Source organism: Amblyomma mixtum, chromosome 1 (genome assembly GCF_055824585.1).
Source record: "Amblyomma mixtum isolate Tamu chromosome 1, ASM5582458v1, whole genome shotgun sequence".
Lineage (NCBI taxonomy): Eukaryota > Metazoa > Arthropoda > Arachnida > Ixodida > Ixodidae > Amblyomma > Amblyomma mixtum.
The window spans coordinates 287,615,447-287,634,013 of NC_143012.1; the positions used below are offsets into that span (position 1 = coordinate 287,615,447).

An 18,567-nucleotide genomic window follows, 5' to 3' on the forward strand; every position below is an offset into this window, starting at 1 on the left:
GCTCAACAGCGCGATCGCCCGTTGTTGTCGGTACCTTCTATATACACTCGTATTCTGCGCAAAGATCAGTGCTGTATAGTGATGGACCTTACCCTTAATATTTAATAAGTGGCGTGTATGTTCGGCAGCTGCAACAGCGGAGGCGCCAGCTCGGGCCACGCATGAAGACGCACTTTGTCAGGTTCCGCAACGATCGCTTATTTACAAGTCCCTGATGGCTAATGCGCATTCAGAACGTATATATTTACTCTTGCGAGCTGCCCTGTGTATTGGTTATTAATCCTTTTATTACTAATTTAATCGTCGAGGCAATGTATGCGGAAAATATAGCCGCATTGTTTCGGAGAAAGATTTACTACATCGCGGGATGACACCAAGCTCGGTGATCAAGGAGCTGTGCCAATCTTCCTCTGTCTGCGCGTGCATTGCGTATGCAGAAGTATATGTGCGCTGCAAGGAACGTTTTTCTCGTATAGTCTGTGGTCTTGTGAACATCAAGGGTGCGTTATTATCTGTGGAGGCCGCGCCTAGAGTGAACGTGTTCGGAGCGATCAGATTGCATCCGAAATGTCAACTCATTGTTTGTCATGTCATTGAGTCATTGTTTCTCGAGTTTGAATACATCGTAGCTGGAAGCAGAGGCGATCAAAGTTACCTTCTGAGATAACGCTTTAGGGTACGCCGATACAGTGTGCATAATTTATAGTTTGCTAACTTCAGAAGGAGCAAAGGCAGATGTATGAGTCACTGCTGAATAGAGCGATTGAGGAGGGAGGGGGGGGGGGGTCACATTTGAAGCTTTGTCGTTAAAAAAAGATGAGGTTCAACATAGCTTTCTTGCGTAAATTCAACATTCACCCTGATGCTGTCCCAACAATGTTGGAACAGTTATAAAACGCAGACGGTACTTATACTGCTCTCGCCGAACATGCGATATTTGCACAGGCGCTGTCAACAAAACTCGGATACCAAGTAACGACACGTATGTGTCGACTACATTACATAAGGGGGGGTTGGGGGCGTTACTTCACAAGAAGTAACGCCATATACATATACTGGCAGGATATAAAGAAAAAAAATGTGCAAGAACCCATCACGGAGAGCGGCCAAACATATATAGAACGGTAGTAAAACACAAAGAGAAGAATAATCAACATCAGGTTTTTAAGTGCGACAGCAGCAATTGGCGGAACTTACATGGATCGCGTTCGACGACAATGAACTCGGGTAATGAAGTCCATTCTTCGATGGCAACAGGTAGAAATGACTTATTAAATGCGTTAGTGGAGCCGTACACGCGTAGAATGCTCATGGAGTTGGAGACGGCGTAAGTGAGTAATTGGAACCAACTTCGAACAAGGAAAAGCAGTCCAACATTGGGCTTCTAAAGGAAAATTACCTGCCATAAGACAAGAGTGACGAAGGCGAATCGCATAAAACGGAAAGCAGCGTTATACGGCCCTCGACCATTGGCCAGTGTTTCGCGGAATACGTGCAAAAAATCGAGGAAAGCAAGAACGCACCGAATGCGCACCTTCGAAAATAGCTCATATAAAAGCGATTTACGGTGTGATGTTCTCGCTGCTGGTTGGGAAGCCGTTAAACTGCTTCAGACGGAGTGTTGTATTTCATCGTTATCCGCGTAAACGCCGACGTTAGGACCCGCAAAAGTGACGTTCGGATAAGGAGCACGGCTGCGTCTGAGTAGCACACCTGTCGCTCTCGGAGCAGTCATGGCGGCTTTTACGATGATTGTCCTTAGGACTGCCGACACGATGAAGCGAAGAACTGTGCCTCTCTCGTCAGCCCGTTCAGAGGGTTTTTATTTTTTTTTTCGTATAGTGGTTCGATTCGAGAACCGCAAGCATGCTTTACCGCAGTATGATCGTTAATGCGGAAAAGCTCGCTGCGGGGGCGAGCTCTTTCGAAGGCGATAGATGGCGAGTGGTTTTATTGAACCTCAATTGCTCACTCACGCGGTTGCCGCTCCGAATGGACAGCTTCGGTCTGGACGAACTGGGGCAACGAGTGGAGAGTGGGGTATCACTCTCAGTGGTGCACCAGCGGTCGTTGGTCAGGCTCCAAAAAGTGTACGACTTCGCGCTCGTTACAGGGCGTTGTAGAGACTTATTCTGAGCAGACCCATATCTTTATTTGCGTAGAGTACAGCTGCGTTCCGCTTGCTCAATGTTTACTAAGCGAACTGGTGCATGTTTATCTCTCTCAGCTCTTTCGTATGACTGTGAAACCAAATAAAAAAATAAAAAACTCAGTATACCAGTGACGGAGAGTAGCGGGGCGTCTGTGTAACACTACACGCTTTGTCCCAAGGAAGGCGACACGGGCCTCAATAAGACACGGCTGCAGGGCCCGTCATACCCGACTGCACCCGTAAGACACACAGTTGCGGTGACGAAGTTCCGTGTGTACATGAGAGCTGGCGGACCCTTCTTTGCGAAGTTCCGTGAATTCGGGCGCCCAGGAGCCGCCGCCGGCTGGACTCACGTGACGTCGCGGTTTTTTAAGAAGAAAAAAAAAGAAGATAAAGAAGGTGAGCGGACAAGGGCGGGCTTCGTCCGTCGGCGTATCCGGCGCGTCCGAAAAGCGCCGTGGTTCAACCTGCGCTTATCTCGCGCGCACGGCGTCGCGCAGAGCTTAGCCGTGCCGGGGCGGCCGGGTCCCGTTATCTTGTCCGAGGCCGCGCAGCGCAGGACGTCCAGGAGCGCGCGATGTTTGTTTTGATCCCGTCGATAGCCGGCGCAGCGCTGATAGTGGCCGTCATTAGCTCGTAAAACGGCGCTCTCGGATTGCGTTCCGCTGGCGCTGGCCACCGGGTCGAGCGCACACACGCCGCGGCTTGAGTCAACAGTGAGGCGGCGCCTTGGCGTGGAACGCCCTGCGGCCGTGTCGCGAGCACCTGTCGCGCACTCGCCGCGATTTCTCTCGCTTAGCTTTGTTCTTCCCTCCTCTTCTCCTGCTCGCCGGAGGCGAGGGAGCGCCTGTTTCCGGCTGCTGAGGTGAAACCTGGCGAGGAGCCGCGTCTTCGCTGTAGCTGCTGACCGTCACGCGGACGCGTTATTCCGCGCACGCACGGCGGGTCACGGGTCAACCACGTGCCCAGAAAGGCACGTTTAGGTTGTGAAGCTTCGTATTCGTCTGCGCTGCTAACTAAATAGCGATAGCAGGCGCAGCAGCCCGCACTAGATCTCTGCGTCATTTCTCACCAAAAGGAATAGCAAAAGAAAATATTTTGTCGGAAAAGTCCTTATGGGTGCGTCGCTCGTTCGCTAAATATTCTTTCATTGTTTGCCAAATTTTTAGTGCAAAAGCAGTACTTCACTGGCAGTCCTGAAAAAGCCGGTGGTTCTCTGAAGCCTCGACCTTTGACCCTTGATACCTCTGAGATGCCTGCAGAAATTAAATATTGCCGCGACTGGGTTTCGCGGCATCTCTCATGCGGCTCTTCCATATATGCTAAAGAGTCCCATAAGCACTAAAAGATCACATGGAACCTTAGTACCTTCTGTTGTAGGCAAAAATCTTTTAGTATAGCACGCAGTTTCAATGTGCTTTTTGACAGTCCGTTGAAAAATGCCCCCCCCCCCCAAAAAAAAAAAAAAAAAGATCACGGCATCACGACAAGACACAAAGCAATGATCAATAGGTTCTGGCTGCTGACACAAGCGACAGTTCACAGACCATCACACAGAAGTCCCTTTTTCATGAAGCCACGTTTTGACAGGTAAGGTTAACGTGTGAAGTTTAAAAAAGAAAGTCTTTGCGGCCGCTTGAACACACATCCGTTGTACCCGCCTTAATACACTGTTGTCTACAAAGGAAAGGTAAAGCTACCGATATATCGGTGCAGGAAACGTTTCAATCATAAATTTCGTTATCTGTCTTCTAAACAGACTATATAGGAATTCTAAGGAAAACCGTACAGTGTAGAAATGGAAGGGCTTGGCGACTTCTTTAAGAAAACCCTACAAAGGCCCCTCACTCCTATTACCAGTGGGCTCAAACAGAATAGGCAAATGAGCACTTAATCGTCTGTTAAACGCAGTTGGAAGGAAGAGATACTTCGCTGTTTGAAAAAAAAAAAAAATTTACCGATGATTACGTTACTTCCTAATGCAAAATTTGAGAACAGTTCATCAGCTCTTTCAGCTTTTCCATAGATTGAGGCAAACAATTCGAGCAAGAGATGTATGTACAATTACAGACAACTTGTTATTTTTCACACATATTCCTTCTTCAAGAAACACTCTACTAACAGTTCTTGATTTTCATGAAGGAAGCTTTGTGACCGGAGAAATAGATGAATATTTTTCACACATATTCCTTCTTCTAGAAATACTCTACTAACAGTTCTTGATTTTCATGAAGGAAGCTTTGTGACCGGAGAAATAGATGAATATATGCTCGACTTGTTGCACCAATGCCTGGTTCTCAAAGACGAGGTCTGTGCAAGTATTTCGTGAGGTTTTCGCAGCCGTGGGAGGCGTTACGAGCGAGAGGAACGGGATGTGCTCCCGCATAAGTGGTGAGAAATTCCCATTCATCTATATATCTCCATTAAAGTCCCCACCCACCCTGTCACCCTGGCAGAGTACAGTTAATGGTTGATTGCGAGAGTTCACTCAGCGTTGTCAGCGCTAACGCATGCAGACAACATCTCTCTCTCTCTCATCACCCCATGTACCTTTAAGCGCGATTCAGGCGTCCACTGACAGAGGGCCATATAGGTCACATATAGGTCAGCCCCAATGAGAAGTAATAGTAGTTGTGAAAACTTTTATTGTCCAACAGATTATTGTCCCCTCGGTTATCGAGAGGCTCAATAGCAGCCCTGTTTTTTTTTTTTAAGGTACGTAACACTGGTGGAGTACAAGTAATTAAATTTGATGAATCGAACGGCGCGGTTTTTGAGCAAGTTCAACAGAATCAGTAGGTTAAGTTTGGCTGGGTCCCGGATGGCAGATGCTTACTCAAATTTAGGCCGAATGAGTACATTATATGCTAGTAATTTAACAGCTGGAGGAGCTACGTGTAAATTACGACGCAGGTAGCTAAGAGTTCAGTAAGCGTTGTTAACTATCCGCATTATGTTGGTAGACCAGTTAAGGGTCTGTAATATGTTAATTCCACGATACTTAACACAACTAAGTAATGAGGCACTGGAGCCGTTCAGAAGATAATTTGCGGTGGTTTAATTTTGTCGTCAGCGGATGGAAACAACCGCAGTTTTGTTACACCACTAATCTAACTTTAGCAAATCAGATTGAAGAACAAAACTAGTGAGGTCAAGTTTAACGGGGTCCCAGATGGCTAGATGCCTATTCTAATTTAGGCCGAATGCGTGCTTTATAAGCTAGTAATTCAACAGCTGGAGGAGCTAGGTGTAAATTACAACGTAGGTAGCAGAGAGCTCAGTTAGCGTTGTTTGTTCAGCAGATCGCGCGAAGAAATCAACAGATAGAAATTGCCAAGATTTGTTTAATTCCTCATTAAGATTTGACAAATGCATTTGTCTTATAAGGTGAGTTTTTTGCGGATTTTAACAGCGTGGTTTAGTTTGCATTGAAATGTGTCGCGGATTACTCTATGATCGCTGTTTTCGTCAAGGTGCGAAAGCGAAGGAATTCTATCGGGGCAGGTTGTCACCACAATATCTAGTATGTTAGCTGAATGACGGGTATGCCTAGTTGTTGAGTTGACGATATGGGATAGCGTTAATGTCAAGCATGTGTTCACAAATTTGCTTCCAGTATTGTCATTCGATGTGGTGAGGGTGAGGTAAGATCAAGTAATACGGGGCAAGTTAAAATCACCGAATATTACAATAGATAGAGCTTGCGGGTACTGAGATTTCACAGAGTGTAGTCGGTCGGGGATTAGGGGCAAGGAGGAGAAGCAGGAGGAGGAAAAACTTTATTTCGTCGAAAGCACATGTAGATGGTTCCGTGTTAGATGGCCATCAGTGAATGAGGGCAAAAACTTGGGCATGTTGGTACAGATTAATAATAGATAGTAAAGCGCAAAAAGACAAGCCTGACTCCTATTTATTTCCCACTCCTATTTATTCCCGACTCCTATTTATACTGAGCGCGGAAATAAATCACTTTTGTTGCCAGTAAGCGCTTGTCCTGTGTGGCCTTTCTCACGTATGCTTGTCTTTTTGCGCTTTAGTATCCATTATGGCCACCAGTCCTCGACTGACGGCGATAGGTGGGTGATAGCACGACCTAGGATGTTGGTGCGCAGCTCTACAGCATACGAACAAGATTTCTAAAGGAGAAATGGTTCCTCGATAGCAGTTCAGATCAGAATTAGTAGCGATGAGAACGACGCCGCCGCGTCTGTTCTCGCGGTCACCACGAAAAAATTTTAAGTCTCGGTTAGAGGGAAACATTTTGCGTAATCTAAGAATAATTCAGTCATATCTCAGTTCAAGTTGAAGTTGAAAGTTTATTAAGGAATCCAAGCAAAGTTACAAGCGTATACAGCGAAAGGTCCCATGGTAAAAGACCGCGTGCGGTACCTCCCATGAAAATAAATTTCAATAAGCAACAAAAAAGGAAATACACAACACATTAATTAGCGACGCAGAGAACAAATAGATAGATACATAAGGTAATATGAGTTACCTAAATATATAAATACGAACAATATAATGCAAGCGAATATACAATAAAACACTCACAGATGCCGCGATACATAGGATCAGTAACAGAAAAAAAATCCCATTAAGAAGGAAAAGCTTTAATTTGACCTTGGACTAAGAAGGCGTAATAGTTTGTTTCATGTCTAAGTTCAAAGAATTCCAAAATGATGTGGTGTTTCATGTCTAAGTTCAAAGAATTCCAAAATGATGTGGTGTTTCATGTCTAAGTTCAAAGAATTCCAAAATGATATGGATGAAAATTGAAGGCATTGTTCCCCGTAGTTAGTTCTGACCTTAGGTAGTAAAAAGTTATTACGCAGCGCAAAACGTGTGACGATGTTGCTTACGATCGTGCCGGGAGAAAATATGCTTAGCGGGAGCTCATGATGGTGGGTGAATCTTAAAGAATAGGATACCAGTGTTGTAAAAATAAAGGGCCGAGGTAGGTAGAACGTTTAAATCTATGAACAAACTGCGTGAGGGTGACATTCGAGGGGTATACGTTATGATGCGCATGGCTTGCTTTTGCAGTTTTATTAAAGGCCAGAGACGAATATGATAAGCGTTATTCAAAATGAGATACCGTAGTTTAAGTGGCTGCAACGAGCATCTTCCGGGGAAAATGATGCCATGATGGCGGTTAGAAAGATGTAGAACGTCAGCACCAGTATGTCTATTCACGGAAATTTATGTCAAGGTCGTCTACATTATCTATCCGAAAGACTGTGCTGTTCTGCTCTTTCATGGCCAGAACAACACAGTTCGATGTCCACAAGAAGGCCCATTTGTTTTCCTTCTTAAGCTTGTGCGCCTTCGAAAAAAGGTCCTCGTTATCAGGTGAAAGATACTCACTGACATAAACAGGAGCCTCCTGCGTTTGAGGGAAACACAGGCAAGTCGTTGTAGGATGAGTTTTCCTAGAATTTGCAAGGAATTCTGCCTTCATGTTTCGCGAGAGGAAACGAACAATTGTTTTTTTCATTCCTGTTGCGAGTTGGAACCCTGTGCACGGTATCTAGATCTTCTGAATTTACGGGGCAGTCAATCTCGCTGTCGAGATCCTCAACGATCTGGGTGCAATCTTCGCCCTGAGTCACAGGGACACCTCTGATTTCAATATTGTTCAGACGCGAATATTGTTCCAGGTGGGTAAACCTGCGCTCGAGGGCCTCATTGCTCTCCTGTAGTTTCTTGTTCTCGTCATTAAGACTGGCGTTCCGATTCTTTATGGTTTCAAACTCGTTGCTCATGAACTCATGAGATTTTTTCAGCTCATCAACGTCATTTTGAAGTTACTTGACAGTATCATCACTGCGCAAGGCGACGGAACTTTTCACAGTGTCAAGTACATCAGTGATATTTTGCAATTTTGCTTCGAAGGACAATTTAAGTTTCTCGAGTTCCTTAGTGGCAAGAGCAACAGTGGGAGGCGTAACCGATGTGCCTTTTACCTGGGCAAAAGATAGGTGGCTGGTCAGCTCGGGAAGGTAGCCGGGCCGTGGTCACAGATCGCTCCCCAGTGAATGACCCGCGGCGTCGATGGCAGCCAGACAATGCTTGAGGTGGCGCTCCATGGCAGCAGTTGACTTGCATGTACTGACGCTGCATGGCAGTCCGAATGCACGTGCCTTCGTTGCGCGCCTGCTATTACATTAGATTCTGAGGTTGTCTAGGATATCGCGTTTCGGTACTTTGAAAAGGAAGGAGAGCGATTCCTTCGCATCGTCATGGCTGGTGCTCGCCGATTGCTGTGGGATACAAAGAATAACTTGTTTGCTAGCTGACCTGGTCAAAATTTTATGTATCCTTTCCTGCTACTAGTTTGTTGTGGCGAAGAGTGCTGCGCAACGTTTGTTTCTTTTGAAATCCGCTCAGGTTTGTCCGGGCTATGCGGGTGGCCAGTGAAAGGTCTTGAGCAGCACTAATTTTAGTGTTTATTGTCCCTACTAGCGACGAGTAGTTTTTATTTATCTTTTAAATGGACAAACATCACTATAATTTGTCTAATTTTGTTTGGTGAGAAGGAACCAAACCTCTGGGCAAGCTCTATGTCCGTCGCTTCAATCAACAATTTGAGGTGTTCCTAAGAAAAGGCAAATACTGTTTCCTCACAATTCGCCCAAATTTCGTCATGCTCATCGTCCACCACGTAGAACATGAGGTTGTTTCGCCGCGCTCTATCTACGGCATCGTCTGCAAGGCAGTTAATTAAAGGCTCAGTGTGGCACGCATTCGCCTCTGGAATCGTCTAAACACTTTGATATCTGCTATGATCACCATCAGAGATTGACATTGCTCTTCTATTTTGGTTGACCTTTCTTTAACACCCTGCGTTGCTTTATCGTTTTCAGTCTGCTTTTCACGAATACTTCTGATTTCGTCCAGTAATGTTGCCTGTCCAGTTTTTAGCTCATTCAAGGCTAGTGAAAGAGCAGAGTTTTCGTCACTGGCACAGGCACGAGTGTTAGGTCTTCGGTTTAGCTCGACGTCTCCAGACTGTTGCAAAAAGGCTTGTATCAGTCATGTTCAATCACAAGAAATGATAAACGCTTCAGTGGGCTTGAGAGCACCAAAAGATAGCGGTAGCGCTTGCGCTTAGTTAATAAAGAACAATGGTTCGTTACCGGCGCAAAGAACGGCGATGCGCGGTGAGTCGATGACATCGCGGCCGGGCTTATGCCGAGCCTACTGATGGCCGTGACGATGATGCGATGATTTATGTAGGACACTTGTCGTAGATATAAGGAGGAAGTGCATGGCCATGATCTGAGAGTGCGCAGTAGCGAAGCGGCCGCTGCTGCAGGGGTGAGCTGGGCATTTCTGTTGTAGAAGGAGCCGGTGGTCGGATGGCCGGTCAAGCGTCGAAGGCGAGGCCTCCGGGTAGGGAGGCTGCGGTCCAGTTACGTCGTCCAGTAGGTAATCACGGAGTACAGGTATTTCTTCGGTAGCCCTGTTGGCTGCTCCGCAGGAACAGTACAGTATAGGCTAGGGCGAGTAGCTGCGCAAAGAACAGCGGTGTGCGTTGAGTCGATTTCATGGCACCCGTGTTGCCAGGCCCAGTAACTTTGGCTGAAAGCGGCTGAAAGAAATAGTTGCCTGACGAGCGGAACATTTAGGCGTGATGATGCCGCCGCTCAAAGGCTCTGAGAAAGCCCGAGATAGCCGTGATCACGCACCCACTGGTCGTCACTCAAAAGTCACTGCTTAGCCGGAACCACAAAAAGACAGTGTATTTCCGATGACGCAGGACTCTCACACAAAAGCCAGTTTCAAGCGCTGTAACATGTTTTCCTAGCAACGTGAATGCAGGAACGGCCTCTCGATGATAAATCTGCTGCTTGAAACACTGCAAATCTTGCTGTGGCGATTCACTTCAGGCAACAAATTGTCGTGGCTGCAATAGACTTAACTCATTAAAGGTGTGTATACTTCTAGACTAATGACAGGATGTGCCGTGTGAAAGCAGTCGAAAAGTTGCACAATCGTGGTATTGATTCTGAAATAATCAATTACGTTCAAGCCTATCTGCACAGGGGCCGTTTTTCGGACCTGTTTTATTTTTGCTGTATAAATTAGCGATATGGCAAGTGATGCGCACCCTGGGTTGAAAAAGAGATCGTTGGGCGATGACTATTTCGTTCAGCTCCTGAAAAACCTTTGAACATTTAGATTCAAGCTATCGGGGCTTGGAATGCAAAGTGGGACATGAAAATAAATTTTGAGAAAACTGCCTGAGTGACTGTGACAACAACAAAAAAAAAAAAGATTGTCATCGCAGTATACTCACTCGCAACTTTCGCGGACCATAAGGAGTGCTGCTGGTAATCCAATATGGCTGCCCTTGAGGGAAATGGGTAGTCGCCGCTGTCCGCCGCTACCTGAACCAGCCTTCGCTTCTCTCCTCAATTACGAGTGAGTCACATAGTTGTCGTCTTTTGTAGAATGTAAAAATGTGATTAAGGCTGACCATGCAATATGCTTCGGGGAGACATCATCTTCGTGCGCAGTGCGAGAGCTATACATTCAGGCACCAGAACCGCGGCTAAAACTGTGTACACGCTACTTACCTGTAATCTGTAACCGTGGACAGCGCGCGGCGGCGGCCCCGGCACGCTAGCTGTGCGCCGCTACTGCGCATGTGCAACTGGCGAGCGCGGTGGCGGCACCTGTGAGTCACCCGCGAAGCGACGGCGGCGGCGCGCCAGATGTGCGCCGTGTGACGTCCCTGCTCCTCGCGCATGCACAGTATGACTTTTCCTCGGCTCCGCGATATCGCTCGGCGACTAGCGTGGTGTTGCTTTCGCAACAAAAACCGACATGGCATGAAGCACGAATAGTGAACAGATTTCATAAACAATAAAGTGTCCCTACCCGTGCCACTAAGTAGAACGGGCTTAGTGCGTTATAGTCCAGCTAATTACACCCTTTTTACTCTATATAGGCGTATTCATGTTTAGAGTTTATGCTCTAAACACGATCTCAACAATCTCATTCCTACCAAATGATTGTTCAACTGAGGGTAGTGTATGAACAGATCGGCTTTGAACCGGAGCGGCAGGCTCTCTTGATGATGTGCTCAGCCATATACCTCCCGTCTAGTGCTCTGCTGCTCAGTCTTTTGAGATGTCTTTCATGGGGTTTCCTTAAACCTTTGCAGATAGTTAATGCAAACAGAACATGCTTTCAGTGTAATAAATACCATATTTAAAAAATTGGCAGGAACTTAGCTTTGGTTAAGTCTGGTAGGTTGCGATAGCGAGCGCAGCGCCTCTATAGGAAGGAACGCGGCGCGCCGCGTCTGAAGGAACGCAGTGCGCCGCGTCTACAGGTCGCGTACAAGTCGCGCCGCGTCTACGACTCGACTTGGTAGCCCATCTCTCACCCTGGTATGACGTCAGAGGTCATTCTAACGCTACGCGAAAGGCCGTTCATGAGCGTAGTATTGCTTTCGCAATAAAAGTGGTTTTGTGGCCTATGGATTGCGTCCTCGCCCCGCAATCTGGCGGTCCTTGATTCAAATCCTCGCACCTTCAGAGGAAATTCCGCCCCCGCGGTGGCTCAGTGGTTATGGCGCTCGGCTACTGACTCGAAAGACGCGGGCTCGATCACGGCCGCGGCAGTCGCATTTCCATGGAGGCGAAATGCCAGAGGATGTCAGTGCACGTTAAAGAATCCTAGGTGGTCAAAATTTCCGGAGCCCTTCCCTACGGCGTTTCTCATAGTCTGAGTCGCTTTGGGACGTTAACCCCCATTACATACAAGCCGCCGCGGTGGCTCAGTGGCTATGGTGCTCGGCTGCTGGCCCGAAAGACGCGGGTTCGATCCCGGCCGCGGCGGCTGAATTTCTTTGGAGGAGAAATTCGAGGCCCGTGTACTGTGCGATGTCAGTGCACGTTAAAGAACCCCAGGTGGTCGAAATTTCCGGAGCCCTCCACTACGGCGTCTCTCATAGCCTTAGTCGCTTTGGGACGTTAAACCCCATAAACCAACCAACCAACCATTACATTCAGAGGATTTTTTTTCTGATGATGACGTCACCGGTTTCTAAATGCCACTTTATGGTCCACAAATGACGTCATGCGAGAGAAGAGTGTCGTCATCTAGGGTTTTTGGGATTTCTGCTGCTGGACAACAACTTCAGCGCCGAATTTTGCTGCCGATGAGCCGTATAGTGCATTCGTATTTAAAAAAAAAAGTGCTGGTGCGACAACGTGCGCGCGTGTCTACAATTCTAAATAGCTTGTGAGGGAAGAATGGCGGTGATCGGATGATATGATGCCATCAGTAGATACATGATAAAACTCACAGTAGAGACTGAGCCTGGTAATTTCTCGCCGTGTTTCTAGACTGGGAAGATCCGCATAAAGTTTGAGCGCTCAGGTGTTGGTATAAAATGAGTATCCCTTCAAAATAAATCGAGCTGCGCAGTTCTAGATAAGTGCGAGGGTATTAGAAATAATAGTCTGATGGAGATCTCAACAGCGCGTGCATATATTAGCTTCGGCCTGGCGATAAATTTGTAGGCAAGAATCTTTATTGGAGGAAGGGCAAACTTTAGGTTACGCCGCAAAAAGCGAGACCGCGATTATCTTCGTTAATATTTTTTTCTGTGTGAGACTACTATGAAAGATTGTGTGTTAAAATAATTCCTAGGTATACACTATAAAACACAAAAACTTATACTGCAACTTTTAGCCGAGAGTAACATATGAAATAAAGGTTACAAGTGGTTTCTTTTCAATGTTCTCGTTACCTTTGTGGAGGATAAACGTTACAACAGCCAAAATGTAAGCTAAGTAAACGTTACCAGACAATTAACGCCAAGCAAACTTTGCAAAGTGAACTATGAGCTACGTGGTAACCTTTGTTTCCATAAGCCAAGAGGTGCAAATATGGAGAGGAGGTTTGGTGCTTGAAGTGTGGGGAATATATTCAATTCAGAGGCAGTGTGGCTGGTAATTTTGCTGCCAGACTGAATGCGCGGCGTTTTACCCAATCAAACGCAGCGCTTCATTCAAGTTGAAAAAAAAAAGATATAAGCAATACCACTGTTGCGATTGGCTGTTTTGGACGACGGGAAATGTGGGCAGTGGGAAGGCGAGAACGCTGTCGAGACGCCGCGGCGCCGCGGCTGCCTCGTTAGTTCGAACTGGTTCGAACCGTTCTCATTTGCAGCGCCATTTTGTGGCTGCATTTCTCCAACGACTGCTTTGTTCGGAGCGAGCTCAAAGTATTTGGACCTCTTTCTGCGCACCGCGAAATCAACAATGCCGCTATGCTGCAAAAGCATATGGGATGTGCTGCGTGGCAGCTGCAAGGAGTTTTTTTTTTTTTTGTGACTATAGACGCTGCGTTGCGCTGGATTGCTACGCGGCAAGATTTCTTTGTGACTATTGCATTCATTGCCGAAGTGTTGACGACATGGTTATCGACTTGGGTCTGTTGCTTTTGTTCGTCTCTCGGAGGCGTTGCATTAGCGACCTGCGCGGCCTTCGCTATTCAGTGCTTGTCAAAGTGCGTCTTTTCGCTGCTTATAGAGTGGGCTTATTCATAAAGTTCTTTGTAGGGCTAATTTTGAACCTAAATAAGATTTAGTCGTTTTATAGAAGTGAAGTGCGTGTCTGACCTATAGCTTGCTACAATTTGGGTCGATGTATCTGCTTATCTGTGATACTGCTTTTAGTCAAGCACTACCTAGTGTTTAAGTACAATCTCTGAACAGTACGGCAATAATCCCGCGCTAATTACGCTTTGACTGTTTACATGTGAGTGTGCCCGGTTTTGATGTGCGCGCTTTCGTGTATTTACAAACGCTCACGATATTAGCGCTTTTGACCTGCATTCTGGATCTTTTTTTTACGTCTTTTCGCTCCTTGTGAGAGGATTCTGGTGTGTGCTAGTTGGACAGCGCCCGTCCTTTGTTTTTCGTTCTTCCTTCTGTCCTCGTTCCGTAGCGCTGTTGTGAATCTGTTTATTAAACGCTCCTTGTGGATTCGTTTCTGCGCAGAAGCGCTCGGCGCTACACTCCAGCCATGAGGAAAAGTATCCAATATGTGCGGCGCCTCAGTACCATATACCATGCTTTGTGCGATACGTGAGCCAGACTCCTCGACTGAAGCTTCAGTGCAGCAGGGACTGCTTGCAGCGACCCTGGATAGCGTGACGGAATTTCTCGTTTTGTTGTGAAATTATTCCATAGCGTTTTTTTTATTTTGCATTCTGCCTTGGTGGCACAGAGCAAGAGAATGCGGTTGCCGAAGTGCCCCAGCAGAGTTGAGAGCCAGATTGTTCGAAAGGTTCGTGGACTCAACACACTTTCACGTCTTAAATTTCTGTAAAAAAGGAAACAGTCGTGCTGGGGGCCTTTCTGTCGCCCGTTTGGCTTGCGCTTGGTCGGAGGGACGCTCCTTCATACCTCTACCCACTTTTCGGCCTCTAATTCAACTGGAGGCTATCTGCGTGAACACTTAATAGATGGCAGTGCCAGCTGTCTTCTCAGCGCATGGCTGCATAATAGACTGCTGCTTAGAGGTTTAAGAGAAAACCAGTAATATAATGGTACTTAAAGCATTCGAACGGGCGCCGGGTAACATACATTCAAAGGAGCTTCCACAGCTTCCAACATGTGCAAGCTGTCACGTGTGTCGTACGTTACGGCACTATTTGAAGTAGGTACGTGCTGTATAATCGATCTCTGAATTGTATATGTGATGTAATGACCGAGGGTATCTTTGTAGTAAGTTTTTCTTTGTTGTAAGAAAAGTAATGCGAACCCTTATAAACAGGTCGCTGATATCGTTTAAGGACACCGGCATCTGTCCACATGAATGCAGAAAAAAAAAACTTCAGTCAGAGAAAGGCTAAAGGCGAAACACGGAAACATGACCAGCATCGCATGTCTTTGTTCCCTTTTGCAGACGCATGTATACACTGCGGCAAGTTAGGGTCCCATCAACAGGTATTAAAAAGAGCATGTTGTTGGGCTAGTTCGTAATTGTTTACCTTTGGCTTAAAGCGCGAAATACGCACATATACCAGGAAGGTAGACGGGACAGGCACTCTGTTCCGTCTACCTTCCTTGTGTCTCTGCGTGTTTTGCGCCTTTAACCAAAGATGGAGCCGCCGCGGTGGCTCAGTGGCTATGGTGCTCTTGCTGACCCGAAAGACGCGGGTTCGATCCCGGCCGCGGCGGCTAGAATTTCTTTGGAGGAGAAATTCTAGAGGCCCGTGTACTGTGCGATGTCAGTGCACGTTAAAGAACCCAAGGTGGTCGAAATTTCCGGAGCCCTTCACTACGGCGTCTCTCATAGCCTTAGTCGCTTTGGGACGTTAAACCCCACAAAACCAAACCAAACCAAAGATGGACTGGTATGAACTATCAGCGAGCACACGCCGTTGGTTCTGTAAGTTCCGCAGGTGTCCTGCTTCGCGTTGTCGCGCGCCACCGATCATTTGAAGCGTCGTGTATACCGCGGGAGAGGCCCAGCACACTCGACACCCGGGCCAACAAACCTCTACCACCTTTTGATTCGGCACATTCTAAGTTTGTTCAGCGCAGCATAATTCTTGCTTCAGTAATGCAGTCAAAAAATCGTGCGAGGACAACCTGGAAGATAGCTTTTTAGACCAGACGCGCCGGCTACAGTGCAGGCTGGATACCCGCCGACGCTCTTATCTTCAGTGGCGGAGGCTTTGTTAAAAAGAACAAAATAGACCAGCAAAAGAGAGAAGGATAAGAGGATCGCTGTCATTTCCTACGCGCACGAGATTTCACGCAATTTAAGAAAGATACGAAGAGTTGGAATAGACGTTCTCCTTCTGGCTCCGGATCACTTGTCAAGCCTGTGTAAGCGTGAAAATCAAATCTGTAGAGGAAACATCGGTAGCGCTGTAAACCATCGCGAGCAGGTTCGTACACTCTTAGAAAAAAGGGTGTGAGAAAGGGGTAAAAAGGGCATAGCATGGACTTTTACACCCTTTAGAGGACACTAGGAATAACTTTACACCCGTTCAAAACACGCTTCCATCACTTACCCCCTTTAAGAAAACTTGCACCCTACTTACACTCCCTACCAGTGTTGATAACTGCGCGTCCGTTCCTGCCCCTAAAACAGCGGGAAGACTATAGTTTGCTCGTGTGCCACGACGGGGCGCTCGTGCAGCATAATCAAATGTGATGGTATCCATCCGGATGTCGATGCAGGCACAGTCACTCTTTCTGAGGCCCTAGGGTTTAAAGATAACAATGGTCATGTAAATAAATCTGCAGTGGAAGTCAGCAAAAAGCGATTGGAGGATTGGTGGCTGAAAAGCAGAGATGTGGCATAAGGTTAGAATAGTAGGAAACCGTAGGCAAAGTTGATGGAGAATCTTAATGAGAATTGCCAACACAGTAAACAAAAAAAAATAATAAATAAAGAAAAGCTGAGCATGGTGGCAATTGCCACCACCCCGTTTCAAAGGGGGCGCTCCTATCCATCCATCCATCCATCGTGAGGAGTGCCTTGATGCGCGCCGTCTTCATAGAGGGACGGTGAAGAACGTATATAATGGTCGATTTCTATTGTGTGGCAAATAGATCAAGTAATTACGCTGAGCAGTCTGTGCTGAAAACGGAATGCAAATCCTTAGAGCTTTTTTTCTTATAGACTATTTCTAGTACGACAAAAATATTCGATGCTTTAATTTGACATGATGCGACGATAAGCTCCAACGCTCACGTTCTATGCGCATTTTAATCTGTGTCCATTTTCAAGGAAATGTAATATTTCCTCCTCGCGCTCAGCTGCATGTAACAGCAAGATCGGCGGGCCTCGATTTAATGTGATAATTGCACTTACACCATAAGCTCACGTTGTTCTATAGGACATTCGTGGTTTACGTATTGCGCCAGTTGATGTTACGAGTGCTTAAATAACCTAAATGCAATTTGCACTTGACAACCTTGCCGTTAGCAGGACGGGAGTGGGGATGAGCCTAGGGTAATCTTTTACAAAGGAAGAGAAGAAAAACTACTGATTTTTGGGAAACAAGTTGGGTCCTCGGCCACTTTACCCTCCTCCCTGGCACTGCAATTTCTTGTTTATTTCTACACTAAATTTGAAAAATACTTTTGAATACTATGCGCCAAGAGAAAAACAGAGAGTAGAATACTGCTTGTCGTAAATAATTATTGTGTGATCAATAAATGAATGCCAAAACTTTGTCACATGTCATATTTCTCATGGCACACTCGCAAAACAATTTCTGTAAAAAAGGGCTGTGCAGGGAAGAGAAAGAGGAAGGCGCCTTCGGCCACGGTGACTGCAGCAATTAGTCCAAGTAGTTTTTTTTTTGTCGCGAGTCCACTACTCCGCATTTATAAACGACCAATGGGGACAAGAGTGCTTCGCTTGGAAACCGTTGAAGCTCGCAGAAGGGCGCGCATTCGTCACTTAAACCTGGTTTCCGCGTCTGCTGAATATGTCATGATAAGAACCTTCTGCGTGGGCGCGGCTCGCTGTCCAGTGCAATAGTTTCCTCGAAGTCTGTCTTGTGGTCACAAGCCTCCCTGTGTCCGCCACCGCGTTTCATTCCCTGTTCATTTGTTTGACATCCATTTTGTTCAGCGAAGTTTTTGGTCTCGCCATGACTGTGATCTCGCCGATGTACGATGCCGACCGCGTCCAAGGCTCTTACTTGAGTCATCAGTCAGACGCGGCGCAACGTAAACCGCTCCCTAGAAACTCTTTCGCCCTCTTACGTCCATGGTTTACGTTCAGTGACCCGGCGGATGACTAGCAGAAGGCTTAAAAATGCAAGCTGTAACTCGCCCGTAGTCGCACGTGATGAAAGAACCAGTAGGTTCCAAAACGTGTTTTTTTAGTAATTTTTTGGTTGGCGTTCTCTCCAACTTAAATACGAACCAAGGGTCTCGACCACAAGCTCTCTTAAGATCACTTCGTCCATCTCCCATTGCCTACACCACTATCGAAGAGGCTGCTTGCTTCTTTGGTCTCTTTTTTTTTTACTCATCCTGCATCCTGCATTTTTTTTACTCATCCTCATGCTGCATCCTGTCCACCCCCGCCCCCTACTCTTCCTCCCCTCTTCAAGCCCCCTGGATATTCCCGTGAGGGTTCTCTTGCGTGCCCCGACGCGGAAGCACTTGCACAGAAGATCAGTCAGGCACGGCCAGGTGTCGACCAGCGCTGCCGGCACCATGGCGTCCGCCACGCTTCCAACGAAATGTGTCGGGAATAGACAAAAAAAGCATGAAATGAAGCGGGAAGCGAAAAGAAAAAAAGACCCCAGCAACGAAGAATATCTACCCTGCGCCGACGGCGTAGCTTTCTGCTGCCCCGGCCGAAAACTGTGACATCTTAATGACCTCAACTATCAAACATAGGATGAGCTCTTCCCAA

At 46.7% G+C, this 18,567-nt stretch overlaps 1 long non-coding RNA gene across 3 annotated transcripts in view; it reads left to right on the plus strand.

Moving 5' to 3' along the window:
* The window catches only part of LOC149371965 (uncharacterized), a 43,678-nt gene that overhangs the window by 836 nt on the left and 24,275 nt on the right, over nt 1-18,567 (plus strand). Inside the window, exon 2 of one of the 3 annotated variants that reach the window (XR_016286944.1) lies at nt 9,494-9,580. The exons of the other annotated variants lie outside the window; for them this stretch is intronic. This is a non-coding gene — a long non-coding RNA (uncharacterized LOC149371965). The remainder of the gene's footprint in view (nt 1-9,493; nt 9,581-18,567) is intronic. 3 annotated transcript variants of the gene reach the window in all.